Genomic DNA, 14,755 nt, shown 5'->3' with positions numbered 1-14,755 from the left:
TATTTTGAAATACTACTATATTTCTTGCCATTTGATTTAATATATTAATTTCTCTGAATGAAATAGAAGTTAGTATTAATAATGATGATGATGACCATAATAATGATAACTAGATTTAAATTAAAACACCGTCTTTTACATTATTCTTGGTTTTGTTTGAAGTTAGTAAATCAGATAAAGATGATAAATCTCATTACGTTTTGTTAAATAAACTTTTATATTAGTTAAGTTCAAAGTTCATAATGTTAATCCTATAAAATGTATGGCAGTTAAAAAATACTTTTTTTTACAAGATGATAAGCTAGACCATTATGAAGTTTGATGCTTTATCTCGTTATAATAAAGATATTTAACATAAATTCCCAAGCAATTCGCATTGTTCTCATTGGATTAGCTCGATATAAATAAATTTAATTAAGATTTTCATATTCTTTTTTAAAAGCAAAGCGATCGATACGATGTTAATGCACCTTTTGAATTCTGAAGCAATAATCTATATCATTTGATGACAGAATCTTGTAGTTTTTTAATTAGTTTTTTATTACTTTAATGAATAAATTTCATCAAAAACATCTCACATATATGAAAAATTTTATAAGTTATTTTATATTTGATCATTAATTACATTATTTTCTTTAAAAAATACGCTTTTATGTACGTTTTTTAGTTATTAATCCCTAACAATTTTAATTTTTTTAAATTTATTTTAATTAAGACAGTAAAGAAATTTATTCAAAAAGATTTTGATATTTTTTACAACATTCTTTCTTTTCAATTTTTAAATTAACTTTTGAAGATAATAACCCGGAATCTCGTAAACTAAGCTCATCGTATGCCATTATATCATTATATCGTATGCCGATCAGATATCAGTACTGTGTCATCTAAGTTAATGAGAATATAACACTAATGTAGTAACTGTAAGCATTAATTAGCAGTAATAAAACTATTAAAAAAAATGACTAATTTTATATAGGCTATATATTTCATGCTAGTTATTACAAAAGAACAACTAATGTGATAAACATTTGGAATTTTGTATCTAAGATTGCTGTTTAGCTTCATTTAATTTTTTGATTTAAAAAAAGTAGACCTAAATAAAAATCAAACTGAATGAATATTCTTCTATTTTTATTATTTTCTTCTCATTTTTCCCATTGTTTTTCTTCATTTTCTCCCAGTCTTTCTCATTTTCGCTCCTCCATTTTTATTCCTTTTTTCCCAATTTTTCATATTTTTATTTTTCCATTTTCCTTCATTTTTATTTAATTTTCTCCCATTTACTGCATTTTTAAAGTTATTTTTCCCTCCATTTTTTCTCAGATTTTCCCATATTTTCCATCTTCATTTTTTATTATAATCCCACTTTTCTTCCTTTTTTCCCCGTTATGATAGCTTAAAAATAAATAAACAAAAATTTAATTTTCAGGCTTTTTTAATTAATAAATAAAAATATATTTATATAAGTTTTAGTCAATTTATTTAAATTGAATTTTATTATGTAAAAAAATCAATGGAGTAGTTATATAATTACATCATCTAAAAATTTATTTTATTATTATTATTATTATTATTATCCAATCTTTAAGGGTTTTTTAAAAGAATATTTATAAGACTTTTAATGAATTACTTTTTTTTACATCATTTGACATGCAAATTATCATTTTTAGTATTTCAACTGCTCGTTAAATAAATTAAATAAATCATTATTAAGAATTTTTTGATGTTTTATAATCTTCAATATAAGATGTTTAATTATTCTTAAGATTTGTAAATAGGATTATCTACGAACAATTGGGACGTAAACAAATGCAGTTGTTAATGTGGCTTCACAATGAAGATGTCACCATGACAACAGTTTGAAACCATCTGCCATCAAAACAAACGAATCTAATTCTCCGTTCTGCAAATGATTCTCTCCTCCTCCCCATCATCAAAACATTTAATGGATTTTCTATCTTCAATACTTTTCCTTGGACCAACATAATGGATTTATAAAAGGATATATATGTATTCTGGATTTCGCTTTTATTAACGTTTAATGCAGTTTTTCTCTTCTTCAATCCATTTTTTAAAAATCTCTAATCCATTTTTTTGTGGTTATGTTTTGCCTTTAATCCATTTTTTCCATACGTTTTCATCCCTAATCCATTTTTAAGATTATTTTTTTTTTTATCTTCAATCCTATTTATTCTCTGTCCTTAATCCATTTTTATACCACTATATTTATTTCGAATTCTTTATATTTTAAATCCATTTTAATGACACTTTTCACTTTATTAATGATTATTTTCTATTTTAAACTATTTTTGTCACAATTATTTCCTATTTTTAATTTACTTCCTAGTTCTAATCAACTTCTTAACGACATTTTTCAATTGTAATTTTTTTTTTTCCTGACGATTGTTCATCCGCTTTAATCCACTTTTTCCAATACTTATTTTACTTTTTAGATTCACTTTTCTATGAACTATTTTCTATGTTTATTTCGCTTTTTCTAACAGCTTTTTCCGAATTCTAATCTATTTTATCAACAATTATTTTCCATTCTAGATCCACATTTTTCTATATCTATTTTTCCATTTTATATTTTCTTTTCTAACAATTTTCGTTTTAAAGTCGCTTTTCTCAACAATTATTCTCCATTTTAAACCCACTTTTTTAATGGTTGTTCTATTTTTATGCCCACTTTTCCGAAAAATTATTTCTCATTTTACATCCAATTTTTACTTATCCCGACTCTTTTATATATAGCAGAGGGAAAGTATGGCATTGGTCAAAAATGACCTCCAAGATTTTTACATTTTTGGACTTTTGACACTTTTAAATGCCGAGAAATGCAAAAGAATTCGTTTTTTCCCCTGTATATATGTCAGTGTGTGTGGGAGAACGATTATGTTCACCCTCTTTCAAGGTTAATAACATCTTTCTTTTTTGTCGAAAATTTCTGAAATTTTGCAATCAAATTTGTGTATTGGAGGAATTGATGCTGTTAAATTTTGGTGGTTAGAGGTTGATGGGGTGGGAAGATAAAGGTAGCCGTGCATCGTATCGCGAGTAGGATCCGACTTAATGACGATTTTACTCGCTATTAGTATTTACAACTTTTTATAAAACCCATCCTTACCCTGAAATATAAGCTATTTTCCATTTTATAATAGTTAAAAATATAAAAAGTTTTAAAAATAAAATATCATAACAGATGGCGCCACCAAAATTTTAAATATCGCCGGAAAAGTTAAGCATCTCATTGCTAGATTTTTTCAACAATTATTTCATATTTGAGATCCACTTTTTCCAAAGAATGTTTTTATTTTAAATTCACATTGTCTAGTGAATGCTTTCCATTCGAAAATTATTAAATTTGAATGTTTTCCCTTTTAAAACTGGTGTGTTTAAGAACGAAATTGTTTAATATAGGAATAAAATAACATAATAATCTTCGTCACTTGACAATTTACATAAAGTGAGAAAGGAATGAACCTAAATTTCGTGTCATTCATCTTAATTTCGCGATTAAAGTTGTCAAAGTTTTATACTCAACTATTTCTCTAATTAAAAGTTAATTTAAAGTTTGTATTTCTCTCTCTCTCTATTCTGTCAACATGGAAAATTTTATTAGATTTTCTAGTGATTTATTGTTAGAAAATATAATTTTGATCATTAAAAATTTGAAGAAAATTTTGCTTAATTGCCAATTATTACATGATATATTTTACAATTTAATTTGATGAAAAAAAAAAAATAGAAAAAATGGTGAAAAATTAAACAAAAATTAAATAATTTTAAAATTAAATTATGCATTTTTAGATTTAAAAAAAATATTCACAAATAAATGGCGAAAAATTTATAAAATTTCCCGCATATAATTTACAAATTATGATGCATTAGAAATTTTAATCTCATTTAAAAAAATCCATTTAAAATTTAAAAAAAAAACTTATGAAAAAATGAAGAAAAGTTTTTAAAATTAAATTCGTGCCTATGTATATAAGAAAAATCACAAATAAATAGATTACAAGTTATAAAATTTTCATTAAATTTACTAATTAGGATACAGCAAATGCTACAGTTTCGTTTCAAAAATCCCTTGAAAAATTTTAAAAAATTCAACGAGGAAAGAATATTAAAAAAAAAAAATAGATGTATGCATTTTTAGATATAAGAAAAAATACAAATACACGAAGTAAATAAGCAACAAATCAGTTATTTACGTTCTTTTATCCTTATCCGCATTTCTTTGCTTTTTATCGTCAAGTAACTATACTTGTAACAATTCAATTTTCTAGAAGTCTGATCTAAAAAATCGATAATGCCTTTTCGACTAGATTTATAGTAATTTTCAAAAAGAAAATTTCAATTGATTTATCTCTAAGAATACATTTACCATCGATTTCCATTTACATCGATAAGTGAACAATCGATATTTTTAGATATGGTTTATACACAGTGATACCATTTACCTGGATGATAAATATGAAACTTTTCCAGGCAAATGACTCTTTATTTAACATCATGTATACATATTTATACATTTATTAATGGCAGATGATGATTGATTATCCTTACACCATCATTTATTATTATAATCAAATGTTATTATCAAGTTTATTCGTTAAGTAAATATCAAAATTCTGATTAATTTGAAGTGTAAAATAAGGAAAGAAGTGTTTAAATGTCTTTATTTTGTTTAGAAAAACCAATAAGTTGTTATTTTTTTGTTTTAAATTTTTAAAAATGCAACAATTCTTTACTTATAAGTTATTCATCTTGACATTTAGAGTATTATAACTTTAAAGAATCTTTACGATGATATTACCTCAAATGATCAATTTTGGTTTGAAATCAAATATTTGTGTGGGTGATGAAAAATTTTCTTGTATTTCTGTCTTTTTTCTGCTTTTTTTTGGTATTTTTATTTGGTTGAAACTACACAAGACGTAATCAAAGGTGGGCGATTAATTGAACACAATCTATTTGAAGAGGAAAGACCAAAAAAAGAAACATTTTTATAAATCGTACAAAAACTAAATATAACTTCTAATATTAGTATTATGTTAAATTCTAATTAAAAATAAATTTAAATCTTGTTCACAAGAAATTTTTAGTGTTTTCTTACGGGAGTCAAGTCATTTAGAGCTTCGATAAACATCAAATTTCAAGAACATTCATTAATATTTTTCTGTAAAGCCTCTTAATCAAACAATAATCTTCTAATTATTTGTAAATTTATCTTCTTTTTAATCTAAAAATTTTTAAAAGTATTTTTAACAAAAGTTTTCTATTAAGATTTTGAAAAGATTGTTAATTCAACACTTCTCTGTAAGATTATTGAGATATTTTTACAGTTAATGTAAATGTTAATGGAAGTAAATTACTTTTTATTATTTTATTTTCTAAGATATTTACTTGTTTAATGTTTTCCAAGTAACAAAAGACAATATTATACTTGATGGAAATCTTCGTACCATGTTATATCAGGAATAAAAATGCTACTGCAGTAACATTGTCGATGATTTATATTTCTAATATATGTGATTCTAAATCACATTGTTATATAGATTTATATATATAAATCATGAATATTGTTATTCTAGTAGTAGCCTACAGTTTGCTAACAATTCTCAACGCCTTTATGCAGTATTAAAAAGAAAAATATCTACACTGATTCCTGTATCTAGTCACATATATTGTGACTTGACTCGTCTCTTGATTCTATAATTAAATTCACAATGATTAGTGTGATGAAACTAAACGTATTATAAACAAACCACAGTCACGTACGTTGTGACTTTTCTTTCTAGCTGCACACAGTGATTTAATATAGAGTAATTCTTTATTCTATCCACATTGTGACTTTTATCAAGTTACATACTATTACTATAACTAGATATATTGTGATTTTATCAAGTCATATTACTAATCTACTAAATTAGTCCTTCAATATGTTATTGTACTATGATTTTAGTGATAAATCTTTACAAGTCACACACGCATTGTGACTTCAAAGTATTGCGTGTAGGCCCAAGCACACTTACCTTCCGCCTTCGTAAATTGTTACGGTTTCGATTTTTTCGTAGGCAGAACGTTTATTTTAAGAAACATATTTATTTATTTTAAATTTATACTAAGGCATTACTTTAAATTACTCAAAACAAAATCCGAGACAGTAAATTATCAATCAATAACCTTTAGGGAAAAAAACTTTATCTTATTCTGCTTTCAATTTGAAATTACCTAATAAATAATCTGGAAATATAATAATTTAAAAGGGTAACGAAAAAGAAAAACAGAAACAGTATGGTGCAATATCATACGATAAGTACAGGATTTTACTTTTGTCTAAGATAAAATTGGTTTCTAAATTTGTCTTCCAATGTTAGTTATGCTGAGCATTGTAAAGAATTGATGATGAATAGGGTATTGTGTATGAGCACGGAAGCTGAATGAACCATTCACCAACTAACTGAAAGAGGTTAACAAGTAATCTTAAAATATTACTCATTCAAATATATATATATATGCAGTACATGTATAATTTCAAATTTTTATTCTTTGAACTTTTATTTTTATTTTCTGAACTTCTTTTCTCTGTCTCCATTTCAATGCCTTGTAAAGAAATAGGCTACATTTAATGAATTCCACATTGAATAATGTCATAGGTTTAGTTCTACAACTATACATATTATCTTTTTTTCTAGAAAATAATAGCTTTTTACTCAAATTTTTATTCTTTGAACTTTTAATTTTAACTTCTTATCATCAGTGTTACGCAAACAATGCATTTACTGTAATCCCATATACCATGCCATTGTATACACCACATTTTTGGATTTATGACGTTGTTATTTTTCCTAGGAAATAATAGCTTTTATTCAATTTTTATTTTTTCAATAACATATTATTTGCTTTCTTTTCGTTTCTAGTAACAGGATACGTGCATTATTCTTCCTAATTGTTCTTAATGTCTTCTTCAGATTTTATCTCATTTTACAAATTTTATATGGTTTTAGATGATTTTGCGAGTATCTCTAAACAGAGCCGTAACTAGGCAGGTGCAACAGATGCACCCGCACAGGGCCCACTTGGAAGGGGGACCCAAACTGCTGTTCACAAGAAATTATATTTTTAAATTTTAAATTTTTTCGCTTTTCTACAGAGTGGTTTGGCGATTACATTTCGCCTTACTTAGACCCTAGATGTCTTCTTACCAGTGTTCCCAACTGTGGCGACTTTTAGAGGGACGTAGTGAGGTAGCGGAGACCTCAGACAAATCAGCCAAAAGTAGCGACTTTTGATATTTTTTAATTTATTTTTTGAGAAATCTAAATTTATGTTTATAGTTTTCAAATTTACAGATTTTTCTCTACTTTATAGAGCTTTCTGGCAACTACTAATATTATTACGATATACAAAACTGTATTTCTAGATTTTTCTACAGTGTGAAGAGCTAGAAATCTGCAAAGATAACATTTTGTAACAAAAATAAATCTGCCCGAGAATTTTTTAAAAATTACTAAATTGAAAACAGTAACTCCCGAATAAAATCTTAGTCTCTCGAGGTTGTAAAAGGCGTGCAGAAATTCTGTCATCATTTTTTTGCTTTATAGTGGTACGCATATGTAGTGTATACCTGAACGACGGATTAAGCGGTAAGCGAACTATGCGGGCGCGTAGGGCCCCGAAGGGGCTCCCGCAGTCTTTAAAATGCTACTGAAAAAAGGGATTGCGAAAACGCAGAAGATAGAATAGTCCAGAAAAACGCTTCGATATATATAGATACATGGAAGTAATAAATGATATAGCTTTAGGGCCAACAATATTAACAGGTGCTATTATTAATCATATTCTTAAAACAAATCAAAAAGTATAGAAAAGGGATTTCTTAATAAACGGAAAAAAAGAGTTAAGATAATGGAAATAGATAAAACACCAGATGAAGGAAGTAACTTGACACCCGAAAAATTATTTAAAATACAAATTTACAGTGTTCTTGACACTCTATTGTTTCAAATAGATTGGCATTATGAAAAAATGAAAACTATCTGTGGCGATTTTTGCTTTCTCTGTGGCTCGTCTTTACAATACATGAGTGTTGCTGATTTTAAAAAATCGGCTTCAGATCTCGCTATTAAATGTAGCAAAGATTTAAAAAAGTACGAATTCACAAGTGAAATTGAAAGTTTTAATTTTGAAGTAACGACTCTTATACAAAATATAGAAACTGCATCTCCGCTTAATATTCTACAGGCTCTTCATGATTTTGGTTTAATTGAGTCTTACCCAAATATCAATGTCGCTCTTCGAATATTTCTAACTCTTCCCGTTTCTATTGCTTCGTGCGAGAGAAGTTTTAGCAAGTTAAACTTAATAAAAAATTATTTAAGATCAGCTATCGGACAAGAACGATTATCCAATATTTCTATTATTTCAATAGAATACAATATCATTAAAAATATTAATTATGAAGGTGTAATTAATGAATTTGCTGAAATGAAAGCCAGAAAAATTCAATTAAAATAAATCGTATTAAAAATCTATTGTAATGTATTTGTTTTATTATTTTCCCAAAACCAAATAAATTAAGGGACCTAAATGCAAATTCTTGCACAGGGCACAGGAATGGCTAGTTACGGCTCTGTCTGCAAATAAAAAATAAATGTTTATATACGAAAATGTGCTTTATTCATGTCGATTTTTCAAGAGAATGCTTAAAATCCTTGCTGACTTATTGATTGACATTTAATTCCTGATAGAAAATTAGCTTTGTCAGCAGTTATCAGCACAGATTAATGCATTTTGAATAGCTACTACTACTAATACTACTGCAATTACAAAATCTTAAGTTCTTGCAAACTCGACAAAACACTTTTGCAAATTACTTCTGAAAACAAATAAGTGCTCTGCATCGAAAAAAACCCTACATTAAAGTAATTAATTATATGGTTTATTAAATTTAAATCAATTCTTAATTAAAAAAAACTTCCAGAAAAAGCATTTTTAAGTTATGAAAATCTCGATTTTTAAGGAGTTTCGCCCAAAATTGGAAACGTTAAATTAAATGAGGTATGAATGAATTTAGATACAAATTTTCAAGCTTAAGATAGAATAACTGACGTTTATGTTAAACATGGATGTATCTGTAAAGAAATTCTTGTTGCACATAAGCTGTTTTCAGCACCAATAACCATTATTTAGTAACGGCGAATGTCTCTTACGATCGATATTCTGACATCTACTGGTTCAGTTCAGTACAAGAGTAGCAGAGCTGCTGACAAGTCGTGCTTCACTGACGAGGTAAGTACTATACTTTACACGTGCGTAAAATAGTTTACCAATAAATTTAACGTATAAAAATTTAAAATAAATATCTCTTTAACATATAATCATTATTTATAGTTAAATATATAGAAATTTTTAATTGAAGCACCGAAGAAACTCATTGTTAAAGTATAGGAAACATCAGTACAAACTTATCATTACTAAATATAAAAATCCAGACAATATTAATTAATTTTCTATCGGTAATATTATTTAATGATATTTCTAGAATTATAATTTATTTTTCTGTGTGCACATCTTGAATAAATAAAACATTATGTAAATATATATAACATGTGAAATTTCAATATCACATCTTTAAATCAACAAAGATGTGTATAAAAAGTCGAGCTTGTATCAATACCAAGTTATGCACTTCATACAAAGAGTTTGATCTTCATTAAAAAAAATTGATTTTATGTATTTTATATATTTAAACATTTATATAAAATATATAAATTTTAATACTATATTATTCAATATTTAGAAAAATTTACATATTGTTACTTATTAAAATTATGCATGAGTAAATTTACAGTAACTAATTACAGAGACAGATAATATAGATTTTAATGATATTTTGATTAATGAAAATATTCATTTTATGTAAATTAATACTTATTAACTACAGTACATTTCTTGAAAGCTATAAAAAAACCAAAACATATCTTTTTGTATTTTTAATGCCTAAAACACCAATTCATAACTAAAAATTTGTGATTTTGAAGTATAAAATAATTATAATATACATAAAAATATATTTATACTTATGTAAAAATAATATAAAATTAATAAATTATAAAATAATTATAGTTTTTAGTTATAAATTTGTATTTTTTTAGCATTAAAAGTACAAATTTATAACTAAAACTATTCCAATTTAAATGATAAAATAATATATTTAATGATGTTTTCATAATAAAAGCATTAATTTTTGTAAATTTACATTTACTAATTACAATAAATTATTCGAAATCTAAATTTCTGTAATAACGCAAATTTCTGTATTTTTAATGCTAAAAAGTACAATTCCATAACTAAAAAATTGTAATTTTAAATTATAAAATAATATTTTTATACCTATTTTTAAAATATAAAATATAATTTGTGTTACTTTTTATTTATTTATAAATATATTCACATAAATATGTTTACAAATTACATATTAGAACTTTTAAAGGTTAGGATATATGAAAATGTAAATAATTACTTTCTGAATAGATTCTTTAATAAATAACCCCAAGGAAATACAATATCGTTTTATATTACACAAATATATACATATACTTATACATAAATTATTAAAAATTAATATTTTTAACGCAAATAAAACGTAATTTTCCAACCAGTAGTTCGAGAACCCCAAAGGGACTGTGAATCCCATTATTGATTAATATAATAGTTTTAAAAAAGTATAAAAGATTAAGAAGTGTTAAAAACAGTTATTTTTATTATATATATATTGAATTATTTATTACATATCAAAAATTCATTTACATAAAAGAGAGTTTTATTAATATATTTTAAGAAATTAAATATAATTGAAATGAAATTATTTTTAAAATATATTTTATAAAGTTATTTAAATTTCGTTTATTAGATTTATTTAGTTTTTATTTTATATATTTTAAATTATTTAAAAATTAATAGTTTAATGGCTAATAAAGCATGATTTCTCAACCAGTAGTTCGTGAGCTACAAGAAGACTTTAAATCTTACTTTTAATTATTATCACAATTTGAATAAGTATAAAAGATTAGGAAGTATTGTAAATATTTTTTAAAATGCTTATTTATAATAAATAAATTAAAATTTTGAATTATTTATCAAATTTAAAATAATTCATTTGTACAGAGATTATTTTTAAATTCATATATTCTAAAAAAATTAAATTATTTTTTAAATATATTCTATAAGGTTACATAAATTTTGATTATTAGATTTATTCATTTTTTTATTTTTTGAAAATTAGATGAGGTTTTTACTTTTTTTTTCATTTTAATTTTATTATTCCATCCACTCATTGAAATCAGCTTCCTTCAGGTATCTATACAATCGATAGGAGTAAATAAATAAAAAAAATCTTGTTAGTTCAGTCAAAGAAATAATCTTAAGTTGGATAATTAAGGAAAAAGGCTTAATTGGAAGGATAAATCCAAAAGAAGAAACAAAAATACAGAATAACAATAATAGCAATGAAGTTAAATTAAGTTTACAAAAAAACTGTTGTACTTTTTTATTTCGTTAATTAAATAATGTTTAAAAAATTTAGTTTAATCGATTAAATTCGCAAAAACATAAGAAAAAAACTAAAATTTAAATGCAGGGTGGTCCAAAAGTTAGTTAACTGNTGAATATGTGCATCTATTAATACATCTCTACTAATTGGCTGAATATTCAGCCAATTAATAGAGATGAATATATGTAAAATGATAAAGATGCACTCATAAATTTAATATATTCTTTTATAAATTGGCTAAATATATTTATTTATTCATTTACATAAGTTCAAGTAAGTGATAAATGCATATATTCAGCCATATATTCAATACTAGAAAATCTCTTTTACAGGGTTACCTTTTAGAATAATTTTTAGCTTTTAAAATATATTTAAAATTTTAAAATTAAAATAAAACTCAAATTTTGTGAAAAGATATATATTTTCTATAATTTTGACTGAATATATGCACTATATTAACTGTAAAAAGAGTAGAAAAACCACATCGCTGAATAAATACCTTCATGTAATATACAAGTAAAATAAGTAAAATATCATAAAACTCCAGTATAAATATATATATTCAGTTATATAAATATAATTGCATCTGTATATATATGTAAATATGTAGTATATATTTTCATATATCAGGATAAGAAGTGGATAGTTTTCAAGCATCATTTTTAAAACTTATTGTCAAGTTTAGGAATTGTTTTTAATAAATAAAATGCAACTTTTCCTCCTCCTTTAAAATGATTTTAATAAAAACTGAATGTTTATTTCTTTCTAAATTAAATTTAAATTTAAAAATAAATTTTTTTTTCTTTTATTTTAGAGATACCAATCCTTCCTTCCAATCTCATTTAATTAGTTAGTTAAATTATCATAAATTTTGTCCGAAGAGAGAATGAGAGGAAGAGAGGGAGTTAAGTTAAAAATAAAATGCAATCGATATATCATATCGCATATCAAGTGACACGATAAATTTATAAATCGTTGCTTAGAGGAACATTTTATAAATAAATAATCATAAAGTTGCGATTCCTTGAGGTATTGCTTCAAATAATTCAACTTTATTCAAAGGATATTAAGATGATGGTTATGGGAGAAGGGGGGAAGAAAAAAAATCTATAAATCCAAGTTCTTTTGGGAGATAGAAGAAAATAAACCCTAGGATACTATTTTTAGAAAGTATCTAGAAGCCGATGTATCGATTGAAAGATTTCAACGTCACCAAATCTTTTATGATTGCATCTTTCACAGTTATATTCATAAAAAAGGAGAAATTATTTATATTTTCTTTAATGATTTATTAAAATATTAAAATGTTTCTATTTTAATTTTTACTTATTATTTATTTAAAGGTTGCATTCTTTTAAGAGGTTAGAGATTAGTGAAGCAATGCTAACTGAATTACTGGATGTTGCCTATCTGTTTGGCTGTTGCATGGTCTTTTGGGATAAAGTTTATTTAGTTTAGAGGCAAAATTATGTGATTTTGTGTTTGGTAAATCGAATACCAATCATATTTTCGGATTATAAAGTTAAATCGTTACTTAAAACAAGTAATTTTTATTTATTTAATATGATGATGATCATTTAGCTTAATTTTTACGGAAAATAATTTATCTTTATTAAAATCTCATCTAAAATATAATAAAAAAATTAATTAATAAAATATTTTTGTTTTTATTTGCTAAAATGCATTTAATTTTTTATATTTGTTTTATTTGAAAATATTCCAATGTTGTTTTCATTCCAAAACATTTTAAGGTTTAATTTAATTTTATTTTTTTTCTTTATTTTTAAATTAGTTTTTTTACTTTGTTTAGTCTGCAATTTTAACTTAAATATTATTAAATCATTTGTTTTTTCTTAATTTTTTGTATGAGAAGTTAACATAATTGTTATTTTTTATGCTATCATTTTAGTTAATTAATAGTCAATAAAGCCTCATAGCTAGAGAGGCCTCAGCTGTCATTTGATACTGAGAGCATCTCTCTTAGACCTCACTACATTAAGGAAAAAAACAGTGTTAAAAATTGTAGTATATTTTAAAAATAATAATAAAGATTAATAAAGACAAAAAACGAAGATTTTTTTCTAATACACAAAAAAAATGTAATCGAATAAACCATTTTTAACGTATTTTTGAGATCCTTGCCAAATAGCGACCCTAAGTGAAAGCCTGATCATAGTTATTGGATATTCTTTAAAATAGCTGAAAATAGGATATTCTTTAAAATACCTAACTACAGTTAGGTCAGCTATTTTAAAGAATTTTTTAATTTGGCACGTTATTATTAGTAAGAATGATCGAAATTAAAATTTTAAAAACTATTTTAAGATTTTCCCGTCTAGTTTGCGATAATAAATTAAATACAGTATATTTATTTCGTTATATTGTATTAGATTTATATTTCTATAGAAGTAAATCATGATTTTTATATGATAAATGTTGTCATTATTTATATAAATCCAAATCAAAATATTCTATAATATATAAAAATTCCANAGGTATTGCTTCAAATAATTCAACTTTATTCAAAGGATATTAAGATGATGGTTATGGGAGAAGGGGGGAAGAAAAAAAATCTATAAATCCAAGTTCTTTTGGGAGATAGAAGAAAATAAACCCTAGGATACTATTTTTAGAAAGTATCTAGAAGCCGATGTATCGATTGAAAGATTTCAACGTCACCAAATCTTTTATGATTGCATCTTTCACAGTTATATTCATAAAAAAGGAGAAATTATTTATATTTTCTTTAATGATTTATTAAAATATTAAAATGTTTCTATTTTAATTTTTACTTATTATTTATTTAAAGGTTGCATTCTTTTAAGAGGTTAGAGATTAGTGAAGCAATGCTAACTGAATTACTGGATGTTGCCTATCTGTTTGGCTGTTGCATGGTCTTTTGGGATAAAGTTTATTTAGTTTAGAGGCAAAATTATGTGATTTTGTGTTTGGTAAATCGAATACCAATCATATTTTCGGATTATAAAGTTAAATCGTTACTTAAAACAAGTAATTTTTATTTATTTAATATGATGATGATCATTTAGCTTAATTTTTACGGAAAATAATTTATCTTTATTAAAATCTCATCTAAAATATAATAAAAAAATTAATTAATAAAATATTTTTGTTTTTATTTGCTAAAATGCATTTAATTTTTTATATTTGTTTTATTTGAAAATATTCCAATGTTGT

At 24.3% G+C, this 14,755-nt stretch overlaps 1 protein-coding gene across 1 annotated transcript in view; it reads left to right on the top strand.

Moving 5' to 3' along the window:
* Positions 1 to 9,202: 9,202 nt before the first annotated feature.
* The window catches only part of LOC111635073 (serine-enriched protein-like), a 46,138-nt gene continuing 40,585 nt past the window's right edge, over positions 9,203 to 14,755 (top strand). Inside the window, exon 1 of the mRNA XM_023379922.1 lies at positions 9,203 to 9,297. The gene's annotated coding sequence lies outside the window, so the exon portion shown is untranslated. The remainder of the gene's footprint in view (positions 9,298 to 14,755) is intronic.

This window comes from Centruroides sculpturatus, unplaced genomic scaffold (genome assembly GCF_000671375.1).
Source record: "Centruroides sculpturatus isolate CEXI.00-Female unplaced genomic scaffold, Cexi_2.0 scaffold720, whole genome shotgun sequence".
Lineage (NCBI taxonomy): Eukaryota > Metazoa > Arthropoda > Arachnida > Scorpiones > Buthidae > Centruroides > Centruroides sculpturatus.
The sequence above is the reverse complement of the archived record's forward strand: the minus strand, read 5'-3'. Positions and strand labels throughout refer to the sequence as shown.